The sequence below is a fragment of the Dipodomys merriami genome, unplaced genomic scaffold (genome assembly GCF_024711535.1).
Source record: "Dipodomys merriami isolate MVZ:Mamm:240054 unplaced genomic scaffold, mDipMer1.0.p SCAF_14, whole genome shotgun sequence".
Taxonomy (NCBI): domain Eukaryota; kingdom Metazoa; phylum Chordata; class Mammalia; order Rodentia; family Heteromyidae; genus Dipodomys; species Dipodomys merriami.
In genome coordinates this window covers 6,753,033-6,766,558 of record NW_027202715.1, presented here as the reverse complement: position 1 = coordinate 6,766,558, position 13,526 = coordinate 6,753,033, and positions in this window count along the sequence as shown.

Below are 13,526 nucleotides of genomic sequence, written 5' to 3'. Positions count from 1 at the left end.
TAACGGCCTATACATCTCTGCTGTCTTCCGCATGTGAAGGGCAGGAAGAGTAGAAGCGATGGCATGCCATGATGGTGGAATGGTAGGGGGGAGACAATAAGGTCCTTTTTCCTCTTCCTTTCCTGTCAGCTCGATGACTCATCCACCACCATTTAGCACTTACTCCATTCTGCTTGGATTATTGTTAGTTCTTAATGCGTCTGTCTCCCTCTGCCATTAATTTATTCATTCCGCTGACAATTACTACAAGTCCCCAAAGTGTCAGCAGGAGAGAGGGAGATCAACCCATAAAGAAACACCTGGCCTCAGTCTCCTGGAAATGACAAAGAAGTTGGCAGCAGGGTGGCCTGAGGTGGCCCTGTGCCCTCCCTCAGGGCCTGTGGAGTAAGAGAAGTGGTGGCCTTCACTCCCCTCCCCCTGCAGCTGAAAAGAAATGTCCCTCCAGAGAGTGGGAGCTGGGCTTCCTGCCCTCTTTGCTACCCAATACAGAAATGGAGTCACTGGGTTTGGGGCAGAGACCGTAAGAGCCCAGGTGCAAGTCAGGAAAGCAAGGAGAGTTAAAAAGAAAGGGGAGTCAGTCCCAAGCCTCCACAGGCAGAAATATCTTGGTTCACTAGGGTCCAGTGATAAATTCTCCTAACTACAACTATAAATGTGGGTTCTTGTGCCTGTCTGCCGGAGGAGGGCCTGGCTGGCAGGTCAAGGCAGGAAGCTGGTGTCACCAAGCTGGTCCAATGTCATGTGTGTTGTCTAGAGACCCATACATTCTGCACTCTGATGAAGGCAAGCTGGGTCTCACCATTTGGGAAGCTCACAGTGACTACTGAGGGTGGACAGAGCTCCTTACTCTTAGGAGAGTGTTAGACCTGATGTAAAGACCTTTCTTAGGGTATGAGTGTTTTTATTTGTTGGATGTTTATAGTGGTATGAGGGCTTGAACTCAGGACCTGGGCACTGTCCCTTAGCATTTTTGCTCAAAGCTGGTGTTCTACCACTTGATTCACAGCTCCACTTGGCTTTTTGCTAGTTAATTAGAGATAAGAGTCTTAAAAATCCAGGTGCCAGTAGTTCATGCTTGTAATCCTAGCTACTTAAGAAGCTGCGATCTGAGAATCACAGTTCAAAACCAGCCCAGGCATCAATGTCTGTGAGACTTTTTTTTTTTTTTGGTCAACTATGGGGCTTGAACTCTGGACCTTGGTGCTGTCCTTAAGCTTTTCAGCTCAAGGCTAGTGCTCTACCACTTTGATCCACAGCACCACTTCCAGTTTCCTGGTGGTTAATTGGACTTTCTTGCCCAGGCTGGCTTTGAACCACAGTCCTCAGATCTCAACCTCCTGAGTAGCTGGGATTACAGGTGTGAGCAACCTGCACATGACTTTGGCTGTGAAACTCTTATCTCGAATGAACTACTTAGAAAAAGCCAGAAGTGGTGCTGTGGCTCAAGTGGTAGAGTGCAAGTCTTGAGCACAAAGAGGCTCAGGGACAATGCTCAGGCCCTGAGTTCAAGCCTCAGGACCAGGAAAAAAAAAAAAAAAAGGAGTTGAGGATTTTCCTGCCTGGCATGGCTTCAAATCACAATTCTCAGATGTCAGCCTCCTGAATAGCTGGGATAACAGGTGTAAGTCACTGGTACATGAATGTTTGTGGAACTAGGATTAGATGAGGGAGAGCCCAGAATTTCTCTGCAATGTAAATGATTCTGTTTCTCAACTTTGGAAGTCCCAAAAAGTTTCCTTTGGCAACGCTCCAAAGAGGGACAGTGTGGTGGTTAAGAATTTGATTCTAGGCCTGGGATTTGTCTGTGTGTGTTAGGTTTTGCAGTGCTAAAATGGGACTAGGGCCTTGAGCATGCTAGGCAGGTATGCTCTACCATACCACTGACTAGTGCCCACTCTTCTCCGTGGGCACATCAGCTGGCTTCAACATGACTCAGTTTCTTCCTTTGTTCAGTGGACAGGTGAATTATACCAGAGGGTTGTACTGAGGACTGAGATTGGCACAGCCCATGAGTGATGATTGAGCCAGCCTTAGCACAGAAAGTTTAGCACTGTGACTTGGGACCCCTCTATCTTTTCTGGTGATCAGGAAGATGGCAGGTTTCTTGGGTAAAGCCAACCCAGGAAGGGGAAATGGCTTCTCTAGAGCTGGCACTTTTGTGAATAAAAGAGACTTATACCTGGTACCTCATGCCTAGAATCTTAGCTAATCAGGAGGCTGAGATCCAAGGATCAAGATTCAGAGCCAACCTGTGCAGGAAAATATGTGAGACTCTTACCTCCAGTTAGTCACCAAAAAGCCAAAAGTGTCTCAATAGAGTGCTAGCCTTGAGCAAAAAAGCTCAGAGAAGCCGAGTGACAATCCTTGTTACTCAGAAGGTTGAGATCTGAGGATCACAATTTGAAGCCAGCCGGGGTAGGAAAGTCTATGGGACTCTTATCTCCAGTTCACCACCAGAAAACTGGAAATGGCTCTTTGGCTTAAAGTGGAGAGTGTTATCTTTGAGCAGAAAAGCTCAGGGACAGCACCCAGGCCTGAGTTCAAGCCCTATAACTGACCAAAACAAAACCTGAACCAGCTCATGACTTGGCTTTCTCCTTTTGCATTGGAGAAAGGAAATTAGAGCACAAAACTTTTTTTTTTTTTAATCAGAGACCTTTATAGGCAAAGACAGCCTTGGGTAAGTACTTAACTTTGCCTACCTGGATGTCAGTCTCCTCTCTGGAAAAAAAAACGAAAGAGGGAAGTGACCTAAAGATATCTCAGGTATGTTCATAACAAGAGGGTCATGAATGAAGTGGCAGCTAACTTGAGATCAGAGGTGACCTAGGCCATGGGAAAGCATCAGGATGCTCCCCATCTTCCAAGGTTCCCCCCCCCAAAATATGGCCAGTGCCATCTCCTTTCACAGAGAAGCAATTGAATCACAAAGCAATTAAGTCACTAAGAGGTATAAAAATAAATAAATCCTTCCAAATGAAAATAAGCACAGGCGATTATTATGTCCAGCTCACTCTAGCAAGGGACTCAGCATTGCCTCTGGTCTTTGGCAGAGATTCGGGCAGGTAGAGGAGTTGGCAAGCATCACAGAGGTGAAGGGCAGCTTCCCAGTTAAGGGCCTCAGGCATGGGGAAGGTATATGTCAGCTTATGACCAGCAGAAAGTCCAATGGGCTTGCTTAGGGGTATAGATTTGTCTTCTCCCCCACTATTGTTCTTAAGTTGCAAGAAGCAACAAAATTAGGAAAGCTGGCAACTATTGGTCAAATCTTGGCCATTTGAGTATGGTTGTGACAGGGAACATTGCTTGGCTTCCTGACCTAGCTGCTGGCTCAGAGTTGTGTTTTACATATGGACTGCCCCTGGCCCATGTATGTAGTCAGTCTGCCTGCAGCTGGCAGCATGTGCGATGCAGGCACCCCTTGTATAGCTGGGCTGGCTTGAATGAGGCCCCTATACACAGGCGCTTTTCCTCCTGGGACAGCCAAGGAAAGCTGCCTGGAGCTGGACAGCTCAGGCTAGAAGCTGAAGCCCCAGTGCATCTGGCAGCTGCTTTCCAGCTGTTGCCTTACACAAAGAAGGTTTACTTACAGGGAGAGGGTGGGCTTGGTGGGGGTGGGGCTCCAGAGGCCTGGGATTCCTTCACTTTCCAGCTTTATGCCATCCTGAGCAGGCTGACTTGCTTCTCTCCACTTCATTTCAGTCGAGGGATATGGTTATTGCTGTGGGGTGAAGGGAGAGTAATGGAGACAATGCCTGTGAAGGCCATGGAAGACATGGATCCGGAGTTCTGATTTACCCAAGCCAGAGTTCTCAGGCTCCACTATCTCTTGTAGCTAGCTACTATGATTTTTGAGATTCTGACTATGGGCTCATTTGTATCTGCTTTTATGCAAATGTGCACGTAAATTTGTATACATCTGCATGTGTCTGTCTACCTTGTTTCCCTGGAAGGCAAATCAGCTCTGATGCCTTTTCAGAATCTCTTCTGGACTTCCCAGCCACTCCCTGGCATCAGAGACCAGAAGCTCACATTTACAGAAGGGATGTGAGGAGTAGACAGGCTGCACCTAAGATCTCACATCCAGGCCTTTCCTGGTACATCCTGCCTATAAGTATAATGGGCAGTCACTGGGGGCTGCAGGGAAGTGTCAGGACAGTCCTTGGAATGGACTCGGTGCTCAGGAAAGGGGTGCTGTTCTGAGTGGGGACGCTGATCCTCAGTATTGAGCTCCTAGTCCAAAGAAATGGAATGGTTCTATTGGGAGTTCCTAAGACCAACTGCTGACCAGCCAAAACAGCCATCTCCTCTCCCTACTTCCTAACCCCAATTCATTGTTTCAGCAAACAGCTTGAAGAAGTCTCGTCAAGCATCAGGCTGGATGCTAGAGATACAGAGGCCAGTCAGGTAGGTGTACAGTCCAAGGGGAGATGGCCACTAAACACAAAGCCGGGCACCAGTAGTTCATGCCTGGAATTCTGACTACTCATGGGTTTGAGATCTGATGATTTGGTTTCAAAGCCAGCCTGAGGAAAAAAGTCTGTGAGACCCGTGTCCAATTAACCATAGAAAAGTGGATCAAGTGGGAAAAAGCTAAGGGACAGTGTCCAGGTCTTGTGTTCAAGCCCTAGTACTAGCACAAAACAAAACAAAACACAGCGACATATCAAAAGGAAAATAAAATAAGACAGGTGCCAGAAGAAAACAATTGCTCATAAGTTAGAGTCCATGTTGATCATCTCAAGGGAAGGGAAGTTAGGCAGGGAATAGGTGGAAATGACTTGTAATCTAAGAACTAAATGTCCCAGGTCACCTTGCCCACTTTTTTCTGTGACTATGCTTCTTTCAGCCCTCCTTCTTTCAGTATTTGTGAAACAGCTATCCTAGATTACCACTATTGTAGGTTCTATGTAGGATCTAAGAAATAGCAGCGTGGGTCCCTGACCCCACAAGTGTGTCTGAGATGCAAAGCCTATTCCAAGAAAACTCATGACCAATGCAAGAAAACAGACAATGGCAAAAGGAGGAAAGTCAGCTGACCACTGGTGGTGATGTAGCTGTAATCCTAGCTACTCAGGAGATTGAGCTTCAAAGCCAGCCCAGGCCCACAAATCTGAGACTCTTATCTTCAGTTGATCAGTTGATCATAGAAGTGGAACTGTGGTTCAAATGGTAGAGTTCCAGCTTTGAGTGAAAAAGCTAAGGGACAACACTCAAGCCCTGAATTCAAATCCCAGTATTGGCACAATAAACAAATGGGGAAAATGGTTTCAAGTACACTGGGACCTTTGGGGATGGAAAGGATGGCTCTAAGATTGAGAGGGTTTGGCCAGACAAAGAGGAGGCAAAGAAGTGGGCAACGAGAGGGGAAGGGAACCTCAGATTAGTAGAAACAGAGCAAGTGGGGGTCCCAGAACACGAGGGAATTTTATAGGAGATGAAGTTAGGTGATAGTGAGCTTGGAGGTCTAAGTATCTGCACTGTTCTGAAGGCAATGGGGAGCTTTTAGGGGAAGGAAGAAGTAGAACGGGGTTGCAAGGAGTCCAATCCTGTGGTGCATGCAGTGTGGATGGAAGGCTAGTCTGGCAAGGAAACAATCCACCTCCTGCTTGGCCCTTGGTCCAGCTCCATTGTTGTTCAATGGCCATTCCTTTGGCAGAAGCATCCAGGAAGAGGTTTCCAAGTGTGACTTCAAACTGGTTTCTGTGGAAGACATCCCTTCCAAGTGTTTGAGCAGGAGCACAGAATCAGGGACGGGGAGCTAGAATTCAGGCCTGGCCTTGTTCCTGCAGAAATTTGTGTGGGTGTTTGGGAGGATGGAAATCTGAGGCAGAGGGCTCCAGAGGCAGGCCTAGGGCTCCACTGGGAACAACCCAAGAGTAATTGGTTTGTGGTTTGGGGCAAGTCACTTCTCAGCCTTTCACTTGTGAAGCTAAGGTGCGTAGTAGCCTTAAGGCCTAACTCAATAATTATTTATTTCATCATTAATCATCAGTTAATCCTGCATTCAATGTTTTCCATCTCTGGTGCTAGAATTTTGCCTTATCCCAAAGCATCAGGGAAAGATTCATTGGGGAGAATGAGGAAAGGGGTAACAGGGATTGAGATGCATGGTATTTATATACATATATATATATATATATATATATATATATATATATATATATATATATATATATATATATTTGTTGAATGGTAACTCCTTTGTACAATTACTTAAAGATAATAAAAATAGGGGCTGGGAAAGTGGCCTAGTGGTAGAGTGCTTGCCTAGCATGCATGAAGCCCTAGGTTTGATTCCTCAGTACCACATAAACAGAAAAAAACAGAGGTGGCACTATAGTGGTAGTGTGCTAGCCTTTTTTTTCTTTTTTTGGGTCCGGTCATGAGGCTTAAACTCTGGGCCTGGGCGCTGTCCCTCAGCTCTTCAGCTCAGGGCTAGTGCTCTACCACTTGAGCCACAGCGCCACTTCCGGCTTTTTTTCGTTTTGCTTATATGGTGCTAAGGAATCGAACCCAGGGCCTCAGGCTTGCAAGGCAAGCGCTCTACCACTGAGCCACCTTCCCAGCGCTAGCCTTGAGCAAATGAAGCTCAAGTTCAAGCTCCAGGACTGGCCAAAAAAAAAAAAAAAAAAAGCAAAACATAAAAAATTAAATAAAAGGTACTAAAAATATAATTTAAAAAGAAATGTTTTCATTTCTAGAAATAGGCCTCTGGCATCTTCTCTATGGTAAAACCCAAGACCATCACCTACCTAGGAACAAACCATCTGGAAGGAGGAGAGCTTCTTCATGATTTGAGAAGCTACCAAGAGCCAAGTTTAAGATCATTTGTTTGTTTGTTTGTGATAGGATTTTACTGTGTATACCAGACTGGCCTTGAACTCATGATTCTCCTGCCACTGCCTTCTAAGTGCTGTGGTTACAGTGAGCAACATCATGCCAGCTTTTTTTCCCCCTAAGCGTGTCTAGCATGCTTCATGTCCTAAAAAGTTGTACAAAAACTGTTGTTTTCACCAATGGAATTCCATTTTTAGCATCCTGGGTGTGGGGCTCATTCTTTGAAAGAACCCTACAAGAAAAACTTTAATGAAATGTCACATCTCAGATGTTGGGCTGCCTGCAAGTGGGATGGGGAACCATTCCTAGGAAGGACTGCTCCTACATGCACATGTACACACATACACTCATATATGCATGCACATGCACACACATATGCATACACACACACACTCAGACTCCTGAGGTTTACCCTATAGACCCCCCAAACTCACAAGGAAATGATCTGTACCTGCCCACAGTGTCCTCTCCTCTTGCAAACACACACACACACACACACACACACACACACTTGCAGGCAGCTTGGTTTACTGCCAAAGAAGCTACATACACTCTTAGAATAGCTGTGGATTATTCATTGGAATCTAAAATCTGGGGTCAGAGGCCCCTAGGGAATTTAGCTCAGTGAGCCTTCAGAGAAAGCCCACTGTCTCTCTTCAAAGCTTTCCCTCTAGCTGGGCATCAGTGGCCTATAATCCTAGGTAGACAGCTTTTTGTGAGCAGGTTAATATTTAAGAGTGAAAATTGGAAGAATGACTGAACCAAAGGGTTAACATTCCCAGACAGGCCTAGGCCTGCAGAGGACTTGAAGGGGCCTCATCCTGGGCTACATGAATACCCTGTATAGAGCTCCATCCTGTGTGAAAGAGAGGGGGAATCTTTAGTAGGACCTCAGGCCAAGCTTCTACACAGCACTAAACAGGGGCTGGGGTAGAGGAAGAGCTATTGGTGCCTAGCAGTGATGGCTGCTTTGCAAATTCCTGAACAGCCGCCAGCTTGCTTCCTGGGTACCACAGAGAGTCTTTTTTTTTTTTTTTTTTTTTTTTTTGCTTATGTGGTGCTGAGGAATCGAACCCAGGGCCTCATGCATTGCAAGGCAAGCACTCTACCACTGAGCCACCTTCCCAGCCCCAAGAGAGTCTTGATCCTCCTTCATGTTGCTTCTGATGCTTCTTTTCCAGGTGTTTTCCTTTCCAAGAAATCCTCATTTTATCCATTAATAATAATTTTGTTGTTGTTGTTGTGCTGGTCCTGGGGCTTGAACTCAGGACCTGTTGCTATCCCTGAGCTTTTGTGCTCAAGGCTAACACTACCACTTCAGTCATAGCTCCACTTTGGCTTTTTGGTGATTAATTGGAGACCAGATTCTCAAGGAAATGGGGCATCAGTGGCTCATACCGGTAATCCTAGCTACTCAGGAGGCTGAGATCTGAGGATTGTGGTTCAAAGCCAGCCCACCCCGAAAAGTCCCCATGAGACCCTTCTCTCCAAAAACCATTCAAAAAAATGGAAAGTGGAGCTGTGGCTCAACTGATAGAGCACTAGCCTTGAGCACAAAGAGGCTCAGGGACAGTGCCCGGGCCCTGAGTTCAAGCCCCATGACCAATTAAAAAAAAATTCCCGAAGACTTTACTACTTGGGCTGGCTTTGAATCATAATCCTCAGATCTCAGCCTACTGAGTATAGGATTATAGACATAAGCCATCAGAATGTGGTGAAGAATCACCATTTTAAAGCTGATTGTGTACTGGGGCTTGAGCTCAGGGCTAGGGCGCTTAAGGCTGGTGCTTATTGTTTGAACCATAGCTCCATTTACAGCTTTTTGGTTGTTAGAGATGAGTCTCACAGACTTTCTTGCCTGGGCTGGCTTTAAACCTTGATCCTCAGGTTTGAGCCTCCTGAGTAGCTAGGATTATAGGTATGAAACACCAGTGCAGGGTATTTAGTGTTTTTCTGTAATGGTAAGGATCAAACCCAGGGCCTCCCATGCAAAGCATGCACTGTACCATTGAGCCACCCCCTCCAGAATGCTGATATTCTTTTTTTTTTTTGGGGTCCAGTCGTGGGGCCTGAACTCTGGGCCTGGGCACTGTCCCTCAGCTCTTCAGCTCAAGCCTAGCGCTCTACCACTTGAGCCACAGCGCCACTTCCGGATTTTTTTTCTTTTTGCTTATGTGGTGCTGAGGAATCGAACCCAGGGCCTCGAGCATGTAAGGCTCTGAGCCACCTTCCCTGCCCCGCTGATATTCTTTTGAAGGAGGGCCTTAATGTAGAGTTCCCTAATTTATTACATTCAGATGTTCATTTATTACCTACAAAAAAATCCACTGAGCACCTGGTCCATGGAATACAGCAGGGAGCAAGCTGGAGGGCTCTTCTCTTCTGATCTGAATTTAGGCAACAGGGAACTCTCAGCTGAACTCTCAGAAAACTGAAAACTGCAAAATCTGAGCTATGCCCGGTGGTAGCAGGCTTTTTTCCCCCAAGGAAAACAGGAAGCGCAGTCCTTACTCCCATGGAGCACTGATTTGATACTGAGGGGAAACAGAGGCACAAAGGTTTACCCAACACTGGGCAGTTAAGAAGTCACAAAAAGCCAGCATTTCAACCAGGTACTCTGACAGGCAGAAGTGCCATTTCAGTTGGTATGTGTTGTAGAGGGCTTGATTTAAGTCCCATCCATTCTTTTTTTTTTTTCTGGTCAGTTGTGGGTCAGGGTCTGGGTGCTATCTTGAGTTTTTGTGCTGAAGGCTAGTGCTCTACCACTTTGAACCACAGTGGCAGTTCCAGCTTTCTGGTGGTTAATTGGAGATGAGTCTCACAGACTTTCTTGCCCAGACTGGCTTTGAACTGTGATCCTCAGATCTCAGCCTTTTGAGTAGCTAGGATTACAGGTGTAAACCACCATCACCCAGCCCAAGTCCCATCCTTTCATTCTCCTAAGCATTGTACTCAAGGGTGATCCACATTTCCAATGTAGGACCATTGAAATGAGGCTCAGGAAAGGCAAGTAAACAGCCTAGGGACACACAGCCAGTGAGGGTCACATCTCATTCCCAAAGTGCTTCCTCTGTAGGAGGGAAAGAGCATGGGAACACAGGAAGACTGGAGTCATGGGGAGAGAAAGAAGCCAGGGCAGGAGAGAGAACAGGAAGATGGGTTCACACAGTGAAAGAGGTTGATGTGGGAGGAAAGGCAAGGAAAGGGCTTTGAGGGGGCAGCAGGAGATGAATGGAGAAAGATGAGTTTTCACGGGGAGTAGTGGTCAGCAGCAGGACTATGAAGCCCCAAGCATGAAGTATGAATGTGGTTGGGGGTCCTCAGGTCCCTTCCTAAGGACAGCAGAGAGTACTAGGAGGACCTGGAGAATGGGGAGACCTAAGTCTGTGCAAAGTGAAAGAAGGCCTGGCAGAGCAGCGGTGGAAGTGGACAGTAAGTGTGCCCACCTGTGTGTCTGCTGCCTGGACTGGTGTGCACATGCATGAAGGAACCCAGATGGATTCAGGAGTATGGAAGAGCTCGGGAAGAGAGATTTATTTATTTATTTTTGTTGCTGCTACTGTGGCTATGCGCTAAGGCCTGGCCATTGTCTCAAGGTTGGTGCTCTACCACTTGAACCACAGCACTACTTCAGGCTTTTGCCCCACCCTCCCTCCCTCTCCCTCCCTCCCTCCCTCCCCCCCCTCTCTCGTAGGTCGTGGGACTTGAACTCAGGGCCTGGGCACTGTCCCTGAGCTCTTCCACTTAAGGCTAGGGCTCTACCACTTTGAGCCACAGTTCCACTTTCAGTCTTCTAGTGGTTAATTGGAGATAAGAGTTTCATGGAGGGGGGGGGGAGGCTGGGAAGGGAGGTGAAGGGTAAACAAAGGAGGAGGCTGCAATGCTTGGTAAGAAATGTATGCATTATCCTGCCCATGTAATTGTAACCCCTCTGTACAGTATGTTCTCAAATAAAATAAAATAAAATTAAAAAAAAAAAAAGAGTTTCATGGACTTTTCCGCCCAGCCTGGCTTTGAACTGAGATCCTCAGATCTCAGCCTCTTGAGTAGCTAGGATTATAGGTGTGAGCCACTGATGCCCTGGCTCTGCTTCTTTAAAAAAAAAAAAAAGAAAAAAGGAAAAAGTAAAGAAAAAACAAAAGAACAGAAGCCAAGAAAGGAGGGTGACTCTACAAAGAAATTCTTAGGTTGTGGAAGAGTGAGGACAATGGGGACACCATCTTCTTCATCCCTCTCTTTGTAAGAGGGTATATATGACTTCCTTAGGGCCTCAAAGACAAATCACCACCATCTAAAGGTTTAAGAACTCTGAGCTGGAAAGCTCACAGGGATCCTCCTGGAGGCTGTGAGGGAAAAACTGTTGCAGGCCTCTTCTTGTTCTGACTGGTGGCTGCCCACACTCCCTTCTTTGGCTTGCACGTGTACCACTCCAGCCCTGGCTTTCGCTCCTATGCTATTTTTCCTGTGGGTATCTGGGTCCAAATTTCCTTTTTATAAGCGTGCCAGGCACTGGCTGAGGGCCATTCAAATCCAGTATGATCTCATTTTAACTTGGTGGCATTTTCAAAGATCCTATCTCCAGATAAGGTCACACTGTTGCAGGTTCTAGGAGTTAGGACTTGAACCCATTTTTTTTTTTTTTTTGAGGGATGGGGAGGTGACACAATTCAACCCAGTCTAGGGCACAAAGGAGGTAGAGCATGAGAAGTTACCCTAAAGGGCATAAAAATATGCTATAGAATTAAAAAGTCAAAGCTGGGTGTTGCCAGTTCACGCCTGCAACCCTAGCTACTGGGGGGGGGGGGAGGGCGCTGAGATCTGAGGATCACTGTAAACTCTCTTCTCTCCAATCAATTAACTACCAAAATACTGGAAGTGGAGCTATAGCTCTAAGTGGTAGAGTATTAGCCCTAAGCAAAAGTGTTTAGGAACAGCACCCAAGCCCTGAGTTCAAGCCCCATGAGATGAAAGTAAGGTTTAAAGAACCCTAAAGTTGAGTATGGTTATGAACCAAACTAAACTATCTCCTCTAGTCTTTATGTTTTGCATACATTCCAAGAATTTCCAATGAAAAGGTTTGTTACCAAAAGTAATGTCCATTACTGCCCAGCTTCTGGGAAAAAGCACTCTTACCAATTGGGGTTTCTAGCTGTTTCTTGGGAAGGTTTCAGGGGATAAATGCACATTCTCTAGACCATCCTTGGAGAGTTACTGGGAGCCTGTTCCCCCCCCCCCCCCCATCTCAGGTAGCCTCTGGATCAGAGGCTTATTCACAGTTGGGTTTCCCCCCTTGGCTGGTACTAGGACTTGAACACCGTCTCCGTTAGCTTTTTGTGCTCAAAGTTGGCATTCTGCCACTTAAGCCACACTTCTAATTCTGGCTCCTTGCTTGTTAATTGGAGATAAGGTCTCAGATTTGTTTTTTGGGCTGACTTTGAACCATGTTCCTTAGATCTCAGTCTTCCAAGTCCTGAGTAGAGAGGATTCCAGGTGTAAGTCACCAGCTCTTGGCTTTCTTGCTTTCTCGCTGTTTCTCTCCCTTCCTCCCCCTCTCTCTTTTCTTTCTTTCTTTCTTTCTTTCTTTCTTTCTTTCTTTCTTTCTTTCTTTCTTTCTTTCTTCCTTCCTTCCTTCCTTCCTTCCTTCCTTCCTTCTTTCTGTGTTAGTCCTGGGCACTGTCTCTGAACTTTTGTGCTCAAGCCTAGTGCTCTACCACTTGAGCCATAGCTCACTTTTTGGCGGTTAATTGGAGATAAGAATTTTATAGTTTCCTGCCTGGGCTGGCTTTGAACCAGATCTCAGCCTCCTGAGTACCTAGGATTACAGGTGTAAGCTATAGGCACTTGGCTGCTGCTTCTGCTGTTACCACCGCCTCTGCTTCTCTCCCCCCGCCCCCCACCTTTATTTTGGGAGAAATAGAAACACGGGATGGCAGTGACAATCTGCTAGGAGCTTCTGGGCCCTCGTGTTTGTAAATGAGATTACTTGCAGTGCAGACAGTTGAAGTGACAGTTTGGAGGCCCCCTGTCCTCCGGTCAGGGGATGGGGATAAGGTGAGGGAAGTGGTCTGTATTTACTGAAGGCTGTAATAGAATAGGGAAGCTGTTCTTGGCTCAGAATCTTAGTACATCCTCTTGAAGTCATAGGGGAGGCTAGGTAGCTCCTGGGTTTGCTACATGGAGATGATATTCAGGGAAAAGCACCTCCTGTGCTTGAAAGATCAGGACTTCACTGCAAACCTTCACTGTCCTTTCCACTTCTCTTGCCAACACCAAACCCCTTTAGAATCTGGGAATTGAATATTGGTTAAAATGTAGGTGAGGTTGGGTTCTGTGTGGCTAATGCCTCTAATCCTAGCTTCTCAGGAAGCTGAGATCTGAGAATCACACTCAAGCCACCCTCTTTAATTAACCAACAAAAAGCGGGAAGTGGGGGGGGGACATGGCTTAAGTGATAGATTTGAGCAAAAAGAAGTAGGGCCAGAATCAGACCCTGAGTTCAAGCCCCAGTGCATGGTGGGGAGAGGGAGTAAGAAGTGAGGAGGTGGGGGGGGGGAGTTGTTGGGAAAAGTGGATGTGGAGGAGAAAGATCTTATGAAAGAATCCCAATTTAGGCCATTTTATTGGGAAATTTCTACATAAGACTCTTTGCAACAGGAAAACCCACGGATTCAATGCAGAATTTAAAT